The following is an 18,029-nucleotide window of genomic DNA, read 5'->3' on the forward strand; positions in this document are numbered from 1 at the left end:
CTTCTGATCATTTTATTGTGTTCTAGAACTTGAAAATTACTTAAATACTCTTGACAACAGAATGGAGCTCGTTTATTAATAAAATGTAACCCCTACTGTTGAGACAGAAGGTTCTGGAGGGACATAGAGAAGGGATAAAGAAGAAGTTGCTCCCAATCAGCCATCCCACCCACCGGGTCATTCCAGAATCAATGGTGTTAAGTATGGGGAGAAGGTTAGGTACAGACTTCAAAGCTAGATTATCCTCTTAGGTATTCTGCAAGCATCTTAAAAACAAACGCATAGGTTAGCAGAAAAGAGAAAAGAAATGTTCTCATCTCTTCTCCCCCACAGCCCCACACCTCATCTCCCAACCTCATAAAGAGTAGGACAGCTCAGCCTGCCAAGTGAACGTGGAAAACACCCATCAGATCTACAGCTGAGGAGTCTCCAGAGAGAGACACAATTTCATGCATTAAAGATCTGTCGAGATTGTCCAGATCTGCAAACACCCTCAAGTTTGTGATTATGCGCTACTTGGAACAATGAATAATATTCCACCCCCATGGGGTTGCCTGATTAAATAAAAAGTAAAAGTTGACAAACAGTGGAGGGAAACAGTGACAAACTCAGACACCTTCTATCTGCAGTGGAAATCAATGCTCAGCAAATGTGAGGTGAGGAAATCCCACACTATGGGAGAGATCAAAGGGAGAAGCTCTAGCTGTTTAGTTTGTTTTCAGCCTGCCAACTGAAGCAGGTGTCTTCTCACTCAGAAATAGGTAGAGCAGGGAGTACCCAAGGTGACCGCCACCTCCTACATCCCACTTGGAAACAAAAGTTTTACTTGAGAACAGATTTCCCCAGTATCTTTACATCACTAAATTGTTTTAAGAACAATAAAATAAAAGGTTAGAAAGAACAACAATGCAGTCTCATCAAGTTATAAGCAAAAAAAAAAAAAAAAAGACCATCAGAATTACCTACAGATGCATTGGAACCTGATTCTCACACCCCTGGCCAGGAAAACATTTTTCTCAGAAGCCACCAACCAAGGGTCTTCATTGACTTTAATCTGTCAGTGCCCGAGGCTTCTTCGATCACTGTGAATCAAGCCCTAGCCACAGTGCTTGCCACACTTTTGCCACTCAAGTCAATTCATACTTTATTTATTGTTGAGATCTCTCTGCTCATCATATGTAATTTTTAAAAGTTTAAATGTTTTGTCAAGCAAAAGTCTGAAGGTTAACTATTGGTTCCCACAGTATTTAGAAAATAGAGAAAGAGTATCCTGGCTCTTCTTAATTAGAGAATGAGGTTTTAACTCAGTATACATAAATTCAGGCCCATTATCTAAAGGGGACAATAAATGTTAAGTACTGCTTGTTTATATTCAGAATCTAAACATCTCCATATCATTTCAAAATAAAAATTCAGTGGCATTTTAGAACTCACTAAGACAGCCAAACATTCAGGAAACCTTCATTTCTTTTCAGAAAAGGTGAAAGAGGTCCACTCTTAGCTCTCCTAGAAAAGAGTTTGCTTGAAAGTGTTTCGATTTGAATCCTTGGAAAATGAAGACAATCTGAGGGTCAATTTTGTTCTCACCCTCATTTTCTTTCACTGTCTTTTGTTCTTTTGCCAGTTCAGAGAATCACTGAACTGAGCATATGATGGTCAATACTTTATTTAATAAATAAAGCACACTACCTAAGTGCTAGTTTTCATGAACTCTTTGGGGTCTTGGAAACCCCTGCTGAATTAGCAGTACCAGCAGGCAGGATATGCCATGACCAATCCATGGGGTCTCGTCACTTATGGAAGCCCTAAGTCTGCCTTCCTCTGATGCATCCATGGCCACTGTCACTTCCCAGTCACCCTTGCTGAGAAGCAAGGCAGGCTTTGCAAATATTCTGATTACCACACAGGGAAATTGACCTAAGAAGAAGCAGGCATGGTAGAAAGAGGAATGCTATAGCCCCTTGGACTGCTAAATCAATACTTACTCTGAAACCTGCCCTACCTCTGAACTTTCTGACACGTGAAAGAATTGCAAACCTTCTGTTAAAGGCACATTTGAGCCTGAGAATTCTGCTACCTGCTGGCAAAATCACCCTGATCCAGGGAGTCAGCATTAGTCACAGAATGTTTTTTGGGTGCCTTTATGTGCCAGGCACGACACTGGGTGCTAGGTACACAGCAGTACATAAAAGGGAATTCTCCTTTATCATCAAGTGGAGAAGATACACATTAAATACATAAATATACATAATGAAGAAATTTCTAATATGCAAAAGTGCTACAAAGAATACTGGGGCCTCCGGACATGTACAACTAGGGGAACTTACAGAGTCTGGGGGAGTCAGAGAAGGCCTTCTTGAAGAAAGTCTTATTTAATTTGAACAATTAGTCCTGAATAATAAGTGGGAGTTATTTAAACAAAGAGCGTGTGACTCAGGGGAAGGAGCGTCAGGTAAAGGGACAGCACATGAAGGGACATTTCAAGTCCTTCACATTTCAGCACATGACCTTTAAACTGGTCCTAGTATTCAGGTCTGCACAGAAGACAGCTGGAGCAGAAAGTGAGCAGCTTCAATTGAGGCTGGAGGGGTAAGAGTCAGTGTAGTGGCGCAAATAGCCAGAGGCCACATCAGTGGGTGATCCAAGTTAACAACTGGGGCTAACCTCAATGAGAAGCCCTGGAAGAGTTTTAAGTAAAGAAATGAACAGGAGAATCAGATGTGTGGTCTTAAAAGAATACTCCAATAGCAGGGTGAAGAATGGATTCCTGGAGGCCAAGCGCAGGGCCGGAAGAGCAGGGAAGTAAGTGAAAGGACCAGGAAGGGAAAGAATCTGAGTGGATGGAATGCGCAGCAGGGGTAGACTTGATAATGGGCTGGAGAGAGGAGTAAAGGAGAGAGAATAATCAGAAGTGATCCCTGATCCCTGGCCTCGTGGGCAGAGAACAGTGCCATTTACTGAGATTCAGAACAGGGAAGGTGGGTGGGGCAGGTGGTAGGGAAGAGGACGAGGACCATAATTTAGTTTAAGACATGTTCATTTTCAGGTACATATGAGACAGCTAAATTTGCTCTCTGTCTCTCTAGAGAAATATGGTAATCAAAGATTTAAAAGCAGGCTCAAAAATCTGGGGACCTTATTTTTAACACTGAATTTGGGTACTTAGTTATAGACACAACAAAACCTCCATGACCGATACACACACCTGACCCTTGCGGACTTCTAGCTGGAGTAGCTATCCAACATTCCCATTTAAGGTATGTGGCAGTTTGCTTCTCTTTCCAGAAGATCAATAAAAGAACCACATACAGCACTCTGTACTTCTGAGATGACCAGAGATGATCTTCCATGAGCTCAAAAAATAAAACCTTAACAAAGCGTCCTATCCCACTGTCTAAGCTCTTCCATGCTCAATACAGGCTGTCTTCATGAAAGTCACGCCGTCTGGACCATCATTGTTCGATTTCAAAGGGACATCACAGGTCATTTCAGCACATGACCTTTCCTTGGCCTTAGTATTTGGATCCACACAGAGGAGAACAAAACAGTCTCAGGGAATAATGTAGATACTTCACATTTGGATTCATGAGTATTTAGTGGCATGATTAAATAAGATGTCTATATGCTCAGCCAGGAAAACCCTATTTCATTCATATTCACTATCATCTATATTTAATAACTATTTACCACTATATACAAGCAAGTAAATGTATTGTTCTATATAAGCAAGAAAATGTAGTAACTATTGACCACTGTATACAAACAAGCAAATAGCTTGAATTCTATTTTTCTTGAAAAGGAATAGATTTTAAACAACCGTCAACCATACTAAAGTATGACAAGGTTCCTGGGAGTATCTTTTATCTATGGCAGACATTGTTTGGAATCTAACTGGGTTTTTAATTGGGAATCTAATGGGTCTATCATGCACAACATAATAATTTTAAATATGTACACATTGTGGTATGGCTAAATGAAAACCTCTCTCTGTCCACTGGCTATAACTAGAGTGTTCTAAGATGAAGAGGGCTTGTGTATTTGGCTGATTCCTCCAGTGCTCCTCCCTGCTTTCATTTTCCTGTATAATCTCTTGCAATTATGGTAAAATGGCAGCAGAACATGTCAAGATGAATCATCTATCTCCCCAAATTTCTATTTACCAAAAGTAAATAAGGCTTACGTACTTATAGCCCTTGTTCGTTATGAAAATTATTGAAACCTCAAGCAACTAAAGCCTACCTTCAGACAAGACCACAGCACGCTGCCAGGAAGCGTCTTTTCACAAGAGGGGGCTCACAGGAAAGCAGTTTTCTCTTCTTTTGTTCTAGGAGGAAAGAGACATTTGACTATGTAGAAGGAGAGCTCAGAAAGGTAACCTAGGAGGAGCATGAGTGGTCTGGAACTAGAGAGTTGTTTTTGACAATTGGTTCATCCTAACCATAGACAAGCAGAGGCTGGTTTCCTGACATGAGGCCTGGAAGGTAACTGGGAGTGCACTTGGAAGAGGCCTGAGTGAGGGACAGGAAGGGATCACTAAGAGTGCCATTGAGATGGGGAAGTGACAGTGTAAGGAGACAAACCCAGGGCCCTCTTTTTGTGATTTTTATTCCATACATTGTTTCCATTTTCCTTTCCTTCCCTCTCCCTTTTCCCCACACCAGCTTATTCCTGCAAACTCTTTGATGAAACAAGCATGTTGCCTATGAATTGCCTGGGTGGGTCTGAGCTGGATAATCCAGCAAACTCCTTTAATGTTTCTTCTCTTCATACAAGGCATAAAGGCTACAGAATTTGAAAGAAGGTGTATGTATTGAATATGTCATTGATATATTAATTTATAAGGGCACTTATACATTTATTTGACTGATCTATAAATATTCCTTTCCTCGACACACAGGTGAAGTCAATAAGACACAGCCCAAGACCAAGGAGCACTCTCTTAAAAGTCACGGCAGACAGCAGGCTGTTGACCCCTCTGTCTATCCGAGTGGTGTGTCACCTCCTCTTCCTCTCTCTGCCCGTCTCTGGGGGTGTGCCCTCTCTGTAAGTACTATCCACAGCAGGGAAGAGGTAAGGGTGGCTGCCTTTAAAGAATGGACCATTTCTTAGTTTTGCTTCTTCTTCGTGACTTAAAACTAAAGGTTCATCAAGTTGGGAAGTCACAACTATTGACTAAAAGGAGAACTTAAGAGGATTTACAGCCCTCATCTGTTTTTCCTACTCTTCCCCTATTCATGAAACATCTGCTCAGCACAGTGACAGAAGGCGTGATTTATTGGGCCTTGCCCACACCAAGAACATTACTGTTCCTTGCCTTTGTTCACATCTGTCTGCTGGGTCATTCCTATCCATCACTCAAGGGATGTGGGTCAGCTCTTGACCCACATCCTCTCTAGAAATGGTTTTACCATCTTGTTCCACAATGAATCCCCTGATCCTGTAATTCAGACCAGAGCTGATCTGGAACTTCTACTTGACATTTGTCAAGCCCAGAACTGCCACGGTCCTAACCTTTTTGTGATCATCTAAACCTTTAAATAGAAGGCCTGTCCTACCAACTTGACTGTAATCTCTTTGAAGACTGAAGGGTGCAACATCCAGCCCAGGACTAAGCATTCCTAATAAAAGCCTTTGAAAATATTTAGAAGTATTAGTTTTCTGCTAATAAATTTCTAATTTTCATCCTCTACTTTATTCCTCATTTTGCCTCTGCACTGATTTCTTTTCCACTTCTCTTTGGAATTTCTTTGCATGGTTGGCTCTTCTGCCCTTAAAAATATGCTATATTTTACTATAAAAGTCTTCAAGTGAATCTGTATCTGCCATCTCCAATTTTTCTTCTCTTATTCTTTCTTAAACTTCTTCCAATCAGACATTTGTCCTCAAAGCTGCACCAAACCTGCTCTTACCAAGGTCTCCAGTGATCCCTACTTTGTTGACTCAATTCTCAGCATTTCTAAGCTCTCGTCATACTTGACTTGTAAGAATCATTTGACACAGCAGACCATTCCCTACTCCTTCATCCATGTTCTCCACCTGATTTCTAGGACCCCTCACTCTTTGGTTTTCCTCCCACCCTCTGGGTCATTTCTCTTCCTTCTTCTTTACTCGTTTCTCCTCTTCTCTCCAGTCTCTTTATCCTGGTGTATGCCAAGGCTCAGTCCTGGGTCCTCTGTTCTTCTCAATCAACATTCACTTATCCAGTCTCATGACTTTAAATAGTCTTATAGTCCATGGCTCTCCAATGTCTACATCCACCTGAAGCTTTTCTCTTGAACTTGAGAATCATATCCACAACTGCCTGCTTTATATTTTGGAATATAAAGTCCTGAAATATAAAGTGTTGGAAACACAAGTCCCTTTAAGTTCAACTTGTCCAAAACAGAACTTTTCCTCCTCTCTCTCAAACATGAACTCCTGGTCTTCCCCTGTCTTCATCTGGGTTAATTGTTACTTCACCCCTCCCATCACTCAGGTCAAAAAGAACCCGTGTGTGTGTATGAGTTGGGTATCATCAAACCCACTAGCATGCCTAACCTCTTTCTCTCTCACAACTCACATCCAATTAGTCAGTAAATCTTGTCACCTCTTGCCTTCACAATATGTCCAGTATCTGACCACTTTTCATTACCTCTACTCCTCCCATCCTGGCCCTGGTCACCCACACTTATTGTTTGGATCGTTGCCGCAGCTCTTTCCTGGACTCCTTGCCTTTGCCTTTGCCCCTCCATAGTCTATTCACAACACAGAAGTCAGACCCCCTTAAAACATAAGTCAGATCATATCACTCCTCTAAAGAGGCTCCCTACCTCATTCAGAGTAAACACCAAAGCTCTTACATGTCCAATCAGGACCTGCCTGAATAACCCTTCACCTAGCTCCTTAATTCTCTGACCTCACTTCATACGACTCTCCTTATCTAACCCCACTCCACTCCAGACAGATTTACCTCCTTGCTGCTCCCTGGAACACGCCAGCAACTCTCCTTCCTCAGGTTCTTTACACCAACTGTTGCCTCTGCCTGGAAACATGCATCCCCGTGAAATCTACCTGAAGCATCCCTCACCCACCTTAAGCCTTCACTCAAATGTCATTTTCTCAGCAAGACCCACTCTGGCCTTCTAGGTACTGCTACAACCACATTCTACCTCCTACTCTCAGACTTCCCCTATCTTGCTTTACTTCTCTTTTTTGTTAGCCTTATCACCTTATAACATTAACATACTTATTTATTTAATGTATTATTTCCACCAGCAGCAATAAAAGCTTCATGAGGATAGAGGTGTATATTTGTTCACCAATGTGTCTCAAATCCCTAGAATGGTGCTTTCACATGTATGAAGGAATGAGTCAGTGTGTTCAGAAACCCACTCAATCCCACAGCAATAGAGAACTGCCTGCTGCATATGCCCCAACTTAGAAATGACAAATCCAAAAAGGACTTGACTGTTAATTAAAGGATGATGCTTAGGACCCTGCTTTCCCTCTGTGTTCCCACATAGGCATTTCCTGCCATCCCCTTCATACAAATCACTGTGCAGAAAAGGAATTTATCTTGCTATGTGGATGTCACTCTAGCCACAGGACTGGGAATACGTGAGAGAATGATGTTATGAACTATGGTCTCCTTTTCTAGGAAAGAACAGATTCTCTTCCTTGAATAATTATTAAGCTCTAACTCTGCCAGGAATGAGGAACATGCTATTAACAAGCAGAAAAGGACCCTAATCTCCTGGAGATTTAATTCTAGTATAACGGCATATCCTCATCCTCAGTCTCCACTAAGGTCTGTCCTCAGATAAATAAATCTGGTGGGATTTTATTTCCCCTGGTGGGGAAAGAAGGAAAAACCCAGACTCTACATTAACTTATCCTTTAAAACCTTGCTACTCAAAGTGTGGTGCCCAACCAGCAGTATCAGCCTCAACAGGGTACTTACTGGAAGTACAGTATATTAGGTCCCATCCTAGGCCAACTGAACCAGAAACTGCATTTAATAAGACCCGCAGATGATTCTTATAAGCCAAAATATGCATACATGTTGAGGTTCACTGCCTTGGAATTCTCCACTGAATGTACTTGCACGGGTATTACATCAATTATGTGATAAGAAAAATTTGGTGAGCCGAGATCGCGCCACTGCACTCCAGCCTGGCACCTGGCGATGGAGCAAGACTCTGTCAAAAAAAAAAAAAAAAAAAAAAAAATTGGAGATTAGAAAGGAGTGAATTAACTTCATGTTTTCCTTTTGCTCAAGGACAAAATATCAATTAATTCCAGGAATGATAACATGAATTGTAGTAAAAATTCTAGATTAATGTCTCTAAACACTTAAAATTTACAGAACACAGGTTGATCTGACATAAACATGATAATCATTTCCTGAGACTTCGTGCTGGCATACACGTGGAAAGGCAATGTTTAAAATTACTTAAGTAAATGTGTTTAAGAGGGTAGACTCTAAGGTTAGACTTTCTGATTTCTAAGCCTGTTACTCTATCAACGGCTGTGCTTCCTGGGCTAATTTGCTTGGCCCCTCTTAAGTTTCATTTTCTTCTTCTGTACAATAAGAATAATAAGAATAGTGTTTATTTGACAAGTTTATTATGAGGACAAAATGAGGTAATGTTTATAAAGAAATAAGCATAATGTTGACACAATATGGTTGTCATACAGTTTACTGAGTTGCCTGTGGTAAGAACTCAGTAAACGTTATAGTATTATTATCATTTCAGTCAACATTTAATTTATCCAACAAGTATTTTATTTATAGGATACAATAATCCAGAAAAATCAGGATGGAGTATGAGGAGCCTACTTAGATGAGCAGGTCAGTCAAGTCCTGTTTGGGGAGAGGAAATTTACATGGAAACCTGGAGAATGAAAAGCAGCCAGTCACATAACGAGCAATAAAATCGAGTGGGTGAAGAGAAGAGCAGCTCAAGATGCGTCAAAATCAGGCAGAGCATCATAGTCCAGAAGAGGGATTTGGGTCATAATCAATGTGGAGCTACTGAATCCCTTTAGACAAGGGAGTGAGTTAAATAGAAATGTGTGTTCAGGCAGGGCATCATAGTCCAGAAGAGGGGTTTGGGTCATAATCAATGTAGAGCTACTGAATCCCTTTAGACAAGGGAATGAGTTAAATAGGAATGTGTGTTGGGGCTCCAGTGGGGACAAGGGTCTGGAAAAAGTTTCCACGACATATGAAGCTGTATCAATGTACTGTCAGTTTCTAAGGAATTATTACTCAAATAGTCTGAGTTGAGGTTTACTGCAAAAGTGGAAAATTCTCCTCCCATGTCCTCCTACCCTCATTTTGCTAACTGACCCCTCTTCATTTAACACTTCCAGAGCTCAGCTCACATGTCATCTTCTTTGTGAAGCTTGTCTTTGTGGAACTCTGGCTTCTATCCCCTCTGTTCAGGGCTCTTTTTTGGGATCACTCAGAGCACCTGGCAAATGCGTCTGGAGTAGAGCCTCCAGTTCATGCAGCTGTAAATAGCTGCAATTCCTTTCTCCTCTGCCACACTCATTTAAGGCCAAATATGTACTTTCCAGATTTGTAGTCTTAGCAGCTACTGTAAGGGAGGCACATGGGCACATAGTGAGTACTCAATACATATTATTTTGAATAAATTTCTTTCCTTTCTACAAAAATTGTGCTAATTCAACTTCTGTATGTCAATGGCAAACTGAGGACCCTGAGACATGGAGTCTTCTTGAGGAAATTATCTCTTTTAGTGACAATCCCCTGGAAGAGAAAAATCTCAATTTCCATTGCATTTTACTAATAAAGTTGACATGTATTTTGCTCACCCTTTTTTAACTTCAGTTCAGGATTATTACCACAGGAACCATAGAAGGATTTCTATACCACCAATGCTGCGTTCTGTTTTTCTTAGACTTTCCTCTCTGTAGCCCTCTGCGGTGCTTCTCATCTACAAAGGGGAAACTGAAGCACAGGAAGAGCCAGCCACACAATGAGTCAGTGATCAGACAAGGCTTCCTGTAAGGGAGGTGCTCCGGAGGCATCGCTGAGGCAGACACACTCATCCCTGACACCACCTCGCCTTCCACACTCTCTCTCTTATGTATCCTCCCAGGTACAGCTTTAACTCTTCCCTTATTCTACTATCAGTCTGGGCCTGTGTTCTTGGCCACCCCAGAAAACCCAGCCGCCTCACGTCAGACCCCTCATCTGGACCAAACCTCCTATGCCCTCCCCTGTCCTTATCCTCCCTCAGAACTACTCACTCTTCCCCGTCACCGCTGCCTTCCTGCCACCCTTCCCCCATCTGGGCACAGATACCCTTGAACTCCTGCTCTTTGAAATAAATATATAACCTCAAGTTGGCAAAGAACCCAAAGGATCACCAAACACCACCCCGAAGGTATTTTCCAGAGTATGAGTTGCTAATCTGATCAATCAATTTGTGCTAATGGGAGGTCAAAGGAAAGGAGGGAAGGTCTAAACTGAAGGGAGCCAAAATTAAGTACCCTTTCAACTTTCGGAGTGACATAACAACTATCAGCTCAGTCAAGACCAGCATGCTAGCATGTTCACTGGAACTGTTGGAATTCAGCTCTACAAAAACTTTTCTTGGGCCTGAGAGGACAGGAGAGAAGAAATTCCCTTACTGATGAATCTGTGACATATAGCCTTGCCTGGGAGTATTCAGGTTTAGGCAACCTAAAGCTTAAACAATTTTGGTGGCATCTTTTAGAAAAAAAGAATACATTACAAATGACAAATACAAAATTAGGTATCAAAGTGAGCATTTATTTAGAATAAGAAGAGAAATCATAACATTTTTTAATGTTATGATTTAAATGTTAGAAAATCGCACATTTTCAAAAAGCTGGTAAATACCATTTATGGTATCATCGCAAAATTCACGGCCTCCCAGTGCCAAAGTAGTGGGGAGGTCTGAAGTTTGTTTCACCGACGTATGAAACTCTGACATCACCTCTGGGGTTCTTCTCTTTCATTTCCTGCCTACATTTTTTGAAAGGTTGTCTGTCCTCACCTCCCTGTTTCATCATCACCGAATCACTCCCTATACATAGACGCTTGGTTCCAGTCCACATCACCTCAATGAAACAATCTTCAATATTCCCAGGGGTTCGGTCAGCACAGAACCCTCATGCTCCTATCTCTCTTTAGCCGTAGGCAGTCATAACCATGTTTTCCTTCCACAATTTAATCTGCCTTGGCATGCAAGAGCCTATATTGTCACAATTTTCCTATGGCATGTGCTAATCTTTCTTTTTCACTGGTTTTACACCCTCTTTCCATTCATGAATCAGGTATAATCCTATCTATCCTCAACCTTTTTTGCTCTTGTCATTCCATGTGCTTTTCTATCACCTCTCAAACCTTCAAACATGTGAGTAACTCCCCAGCTGCCTCTCTGGCCCTGAAAGCTCTCCTGTGTGTCACTCCTACCAGTTTCACGGGACACCTCCTTTTGAAAGTACCCCTGGACCTCAAACTTGGCATCCTCAGAACCAAACCAATTGCACTCACTCCCAAACTGGATATTGACCTCACTACATACTGAAACTCACTGTTTCTAAAGTTAAACACTTCATTCTCACCCATAATTAGCCATCTATCAGAAATTCCCTCTTCCTTTAAGGTTTGACCTGAGTGAATGATATTAAGTTATAATCTCAGCATAGGAAATGACACTGTCTTTCTTCTGTGTTTTCTGCATAAAGAAATTCGCTCTGGTTTCTTCCTCATGAGAACAGGAAGTTGCTCTGAAGGGCTGGCTGAGAGAAAGAGCATTTGCAACCCACTGGGTGAGGTCAGGTTTAAACTTAATTCTGTGTCTGTCTCCAAGACAGCCCATCACAAGACTTATTCAGCCTAATATTCAGTCAATAGAGATGATGACTGCAAAGTGAGAAGGCCTCCTTGGCAGCATCCAAGAGGCTATTTCCTAAAGCAGGAAGGCAAAAAACATTCTGAGGATCAGTTATAGGTCTTAATGGCAGGCTAGTAGACTTCAGAGAAAGTTAAATCTTCAACTTTGGCAAGTCTGCTTTGCCAGAAGAAGAACCCTAGTTGAAAAGCAATGGTACCCTGAGACTTGGAAATAGGACATTTGGGTCAATATACTCAAAAACCTTAAAATGCCAGATTCCTTTGACTTTTCTGGATGAGCAGAACTATCCTACTTCTCCCTATTAAAGGCTAACCCTTCCCCTTTGCATGAAAATGATACACCAGCCACTGTCTTGAAAAACAATACTTTCAAAGGCCAGAATTAACTAACTCCCACCTCCCCTTCTGGCCACCCAACCAATAACTAGGCTCATTCACAACATAATACAACATAATATATCATAGGGGGGAAAACCAAACTCCACCACCCCACCGCCCCGCAGTGAACATAATAAATCCAAACCAATCTTGCATGCCAAGGGAAATGGCAGGGGTGGTAGTCCTTATCATATTTCCCTTTAATTCACCAGTCTAATCCATAAAGAAACTTTATGGATCCTGGAGGGTGCCCATGGACTGATGCAAACTCCTATACTGGCTCCAAACGCACTTGCTGTGACAGACACCATGTCTTTGTTAGAATAGATTAGCACAGCCTCAGCTATATGTGCCATTGACCTAGCCAATAAATTCTTTTACATCTTTTCAAGGCAATAGATTAAACACAGTTCCCATTCATATTGAAGGGACAATGGTCTACATTTTTGGTCTTGCCCTAGGGTTATATTAACCCTCTTCTTCTGGCATAATATAGTCTGAAGGGACTTGGACTGTCTAAAGATTTCAAAGAACATCATATTAGTACATTCTATAGATAGCACCATGTTAATCAGCCAATGAGCAAGACGTGGCAAATATTTTGGAGGCCTTTGTAAGATGTGTGCACTCCAGAGGGTAGAAAATGTATGATGGAAGGATTCAGGGGCCTGTCACATCAAGCAATATTATAGGGATTCAGTTGTCTGGGGAATAATTTACACAACTCCTTTACCAGAATCTTTCTCTCCCTTTGCCCTTTTATCCTTCTACCACAATTCATGCAGACTTCCAACCACCCTATTCTTTATCTTGTGAGTGGCACCATAAACTAGAGATCCAAAACAGAGCTCATTATTTTCCCCAGAAACCCAGTTCCCCTTCTATTTTACATCTCCTGATGAGTGTCTTCTTCACCCACTCAACTGCCCTGCCTGGAATCTGGGCATTTTCCTGGGCTTTATCGCTCCGTTAGCCCCTACATTCAGTTAGTCACTGAGTCCTAAACATTTCTCAAGTCAGGCTTCTCGTCTTCCCTGCTGCACTTGCCCTAATTCAGGCCACAAGCATGCCGTTCCTGGACTGATACTGGAAACAAATATTATTTGAGAAGAATACCAATTTCGGGAACCTGTTGGTCTGTTGACTTGAGTTTAACCTTCATTTTCTTATTCTCTATTATGTGAACTTGGACAGGTGAATTAACCTCTTTAAGCCTCAGTTTCTTCACTTTTAAAATAATATCATAAACAGCAACCTCATAAGGTTGGCATGGAGATAAAATGAAACAAATGTGTAAAGTGCCTGTTATATATGCATTCATAAATGACAGCAAAGGGCAGAATTGGTAGTAGTCACAGTACAAAAGCCTTTCTTACTGAGCTCAGGATCTTTAATGACAAGCCTGTAATTTATCTTGCCTAAACGATTATTTCAACACGTAGATCTGGTTAAGTTGCTGCGTTGCTCCCTTCCATTGATTCCTATGGACTAGCTGATCACATAAAACTCCTTTGCATGATCATCAAGGTTCTTTGTGACCTGTTCCATCTTTTCTCTAAACTCTCTGCACCCTGTACCATCACCGTTACATTTTTCATTTAGACAATAAAAACGTAACTGTGCACCTCTGAATAACTAATGGTCTGCCATGCCTCGATGTCTGCATATGCTCGTCTTCTATATAAAAATACAGCTGCCATCTCTTCCTCATCTCTTATGTCTTAACTAAAAGCTCTTTCCTCTGAGAAGCTGTCACTGAATCTATCTAAAGCCCCCATGAACTCTATACACTCATCTGCTCTAGCAAGACACCATTATATTGTGACTGTATTTATACCATTCTCCCTGACTTTACCGTACCATCCTTAAGGTCAGGGAGTCCATCATATTCACTTTTGCCCCTGCCCAAACTCATACCTAGTACCTACCGAAAGCTGAACAAAAGAATGAAGAAATATGGCCACCATCTCATGTGGAATTAAATCCATATTTAATAATGTTAATGAGGAAAATCTCGACCCACAAGTTCAAGCATCAACAAAATGCAACTTTATTTTGCTTCGACTTGTGATGGTTAATACTGTGTGTCAACTTGATTGGATTGAAGGATACAAAGTATTAATCCTGGGTGTGCCCATGAGAGGTGTTGCCAAAAGATATTAACATTTGAGTCAGTGGTCTGGGGAAGGCACATCCACCCTTAATCTGGTGGGCCCAATCTTATTCATCTTCTAGGAAACATAAAGCAGGCAGAAAAATGTGAAAAAAAGAGATAGGCCCAGGCTCCCAGTCTACATCTTTCTCTTATACTGGATGCTTTCTGCCCTAGAACATCAGAATCCAAGTTCTTCAGTTTGGGGACTTGGACTGGACTTCCTTGCTCCTCAGCTTGCAGAGAGCCTACTGTGGGACCTTGTGATAGTGTAAGTTAATACTTAATAAACATATATATATAGATATATATATAACTTATACAGACACATATATCTATATATCTGCATCTATATATTGATATAATATCCTATCCTATTAGCTCTGTCCCTCTAAGAGAACACTGGCTAATCACCACTCAGCTTAACTTTTATTTTGTGCACCCATTCCATTGCTAGAGATTAAATCTTAATTTAATTCTGTTTTCTCAATTATTTCAGAATTTATTTCTCCACCCTTCCCCCCGGTTGTGTCTAAGCAGCATCCCAGATGACAGAATGCAGCAAGGCATAGGGAAGGAGGAGGACAAACACCTGACCTTCAGTCTTCACCTGTCCCCTTTGGCATCAACTGAGACACTGCCACGCCCATTTGGTTTATGGTTTTTGTGCCGTACAAGACACAGCTACATTCTTCTTGCCCTGTTCATGATCTACTTAGGTTGGGCCCTCTCAGAGACTTCCAAACTGTTCTCAGTGGGCATCCAGAGTATATTAGTTGTTCTTCATGCTCTATTGGGGTCTTTTTACTTAAATATCACATGTGGTCCCCTGTGCTCTACTACTGTCACCTCATGCAGGGTAGAGAGAAATGTCGGCAAAACTGTCACCACTCCTGGCTTCACTGAGATTATAAAGCATAGTCACTTTCTGCTCTCTGATCCCCCAAATACACATTTGATTTGCACAATATGCTCCTTTCTTTTCCAGACTGAGCCTGAAGGAGGTCATGGAGAAGGTCCTGCCTCAGGAACACACATCAGCATTTACTGCTGCAGTACACATCACTGCTTCCCATCCAGAGCACATCTTTCCCACAGAGGAAGAAGAGTTTCCTAATCTATAGTAGTAAAAGCTAGATCTGACTGATCCCCTACCCTTCCAAATCCATCATATTGGTCTTTAACTTGATTATCTGAGACATTGGGACTCCTGAAACTCCAGGACATGAGTTCTTACAACTTCAAACGAGCTCTTGAGACTGAACAGCCAAGAATGTGATTCTTCATTAATTTAACAAATACTCATTGAATACCACTGTAGACTATTGAGGATTCACAGGACACCTGCCAATAAGTTGTCTCCTCAAAGAGCTTACATCCTAACGGAATCATATTTTCCTGAGTGTTTTTATAGTGGCCCTTCTTTAAAGCAGTACACATACACAATCCTAGCTATTTGTGCCACAGAAGGACAGTTCCTAGGCTAATCAAAAGGGAGAGAGGGGCTGGGCATGGTGACTTACACCTGTAATCTCAACACTTTGGGAGGCTGAGGCAGGAGGATTGCTTGAGTTCAGGAGTTCGAGACCAGTCTGGGCAACAGGGTGAGACCTCATCTCTACTAAAAATAAGAAAAATTAGTTGGGCATGGTGGCATGCACCTGTAGTTTCATTTACTCAGGAGGCTGAGGCAGGAGGCTCGCTTGAGTTCAGAAGAGTGAAGCTGCAGTGAATCATGATCATGCCACTGTACTTCAGCCTGATTGACAGAGCAAAACTCTGTCTCAAAAAAAAAAAAAAAAAAAAAAGAAAGAAAAGAAAGAGAGGCATATATCAGTTAATTTACTAAAAGTTCACTCACGGTGGCATGAAAGCCTTCCATGAGATGTCCTACTCCTAAACTACCTCCTGATACTTCCCACAAATGGTCTATGCTCCAGTCACACACACTGCTGACAATAGCCACAATGGGCTGTGCTCTCCTACCCCTTCATTCATTGTTCCTTTCTTCTCCAAGAAACTTTTTAAGCTTCTTCAGTTGGACCTCCCCTTATCAAGCCTTCCCTGCCCCACTAAGACTGAGTTAGGGGTCTTCCGTTACTTTCATGTCATATAAAGAGATGCCGTAAACTCTTAGACTTACATGAACAGGAAAGGAGAGGGCCCACCCCCCCGGAATGTCAGGTGACTCTGTAATGAGAATTGGTTACAGCCAGAGCCAGAGGAGGACAGTCTCCCAATAGATAGTAGCTGGTGATTAGCAGCTTCCTCGATAAGATCTCATGAGTAGGGTGAGCAGGCTCACGCATGTGCATTAAGAGGAAAAATGGCAGATGTATGACCTTTCTCGGGGATTTTGACTGGTAAAGGAAAATCAACCCTAGAGAGCATGCACACAACCTCAGTATGTGGCCCTTTGCATGTGGCCCCTCCCAGGTATTGGCAGGCCACTGCACATGTGGAGAGCCAACCCCAAAATGCAAACCCCAAAACCAAGCCAATGTATAAAAATCCCAAGCCAAGGTTTCAACGGGCCACTTGGATCTCTCAAGTCGTCCCCTTGGCCTCTTCCAAGTGATGTTGCTTTCTTTTGCTCCTTCTCTAAAACTTTTTAATAAACTCTCAATAAAGCTTGCTTCAGTCTCTCCCTCTGCCTTAAATCTACTTCTGTCCCTCAGCTGAATTTTTTCTTCCAAGGAGGCAAGGATCAAGTTTGCTGCAGACTCATACAGATTCACCACTAGTAACAAAACCAGTAACAAAAAGACAACTTAATTTAAGTGAGTAAACTGTATTAGGCAATTCACTAGAGAACAATTATAAATGGCAATAAATAAAGCTAAAAATAAAAGTATCCACTTCTCAAATATTTTTAAATGTAAATTTTAATAAGATATCATTTTTGCCTGCCAGTCTTATAAAAATTTCTACAAATGATATTATTAGTACAAACAGTATAGAGAAAAGACACCCCTACATAACGTGGGTGGGAATGTAAATTGGTACAACTATAGTGGGCAATTTGACAATATTCATCAAGTTGTAACAAGCTGGGTGTGGTGGCTCATACCTATAATCCTAGCACTTTGGGAGGCTGAGGCAGGAGGATCACATGAGGTTAGGAGTTTGAGTCCAGCCTGGCCAACATGGCAAAACCCCATCTCTACTAAAAATACAAAATTTACCAGGCATGTTGGCACATGCCTGTAATCCCAGATACTTGGGAGGCTGAGGCAGGAGAATCACTTGAACCCAGGAGACGGAGGTTGCAGTGAGCCAAGATATCACCATTGCATTCCAGCCTGGGCAACAGAGTGAGACTCTGTCTCAAAAAAGAAAGTTATAATGTATAGCTTATGCCTTGCCCTTTCAATTTCATCTTTTTTACCTTTGGAAAAGTAAAAAACATACGTGTGTGTGAACTTTGTAGTTTTTTTTTTTTTTTTTTGCAAAGAGCAAAATTTGGGAATAACCTAAATGATCCTTAGCAGAGAAATAATTTACATTGAGCACCAGAATAAAAATAGATGTGGACCTAATTGGAGAAATAGACAAACAGAAAAAAAAAAAAAGTCTAGGAAATAATTACAATTGGTGCTGTGAAAG

This window comes from Sapajus apella, unplaced genomic scaffold (genome assembly GCF_009761245.1).
Source record: "Sapajus apella isolate SASKATOON/1434 unplaced genomic scaffold, GSC_monkey_1.0 scaffold25, whole genome shotgun sequence".
In the NCBI taxonomy this organism is placed as follows: Eukaryota; Metazoa; Chordata; class Mammalia; order Primates; family Cebidae; genus Sapajus; species Sapajus apella.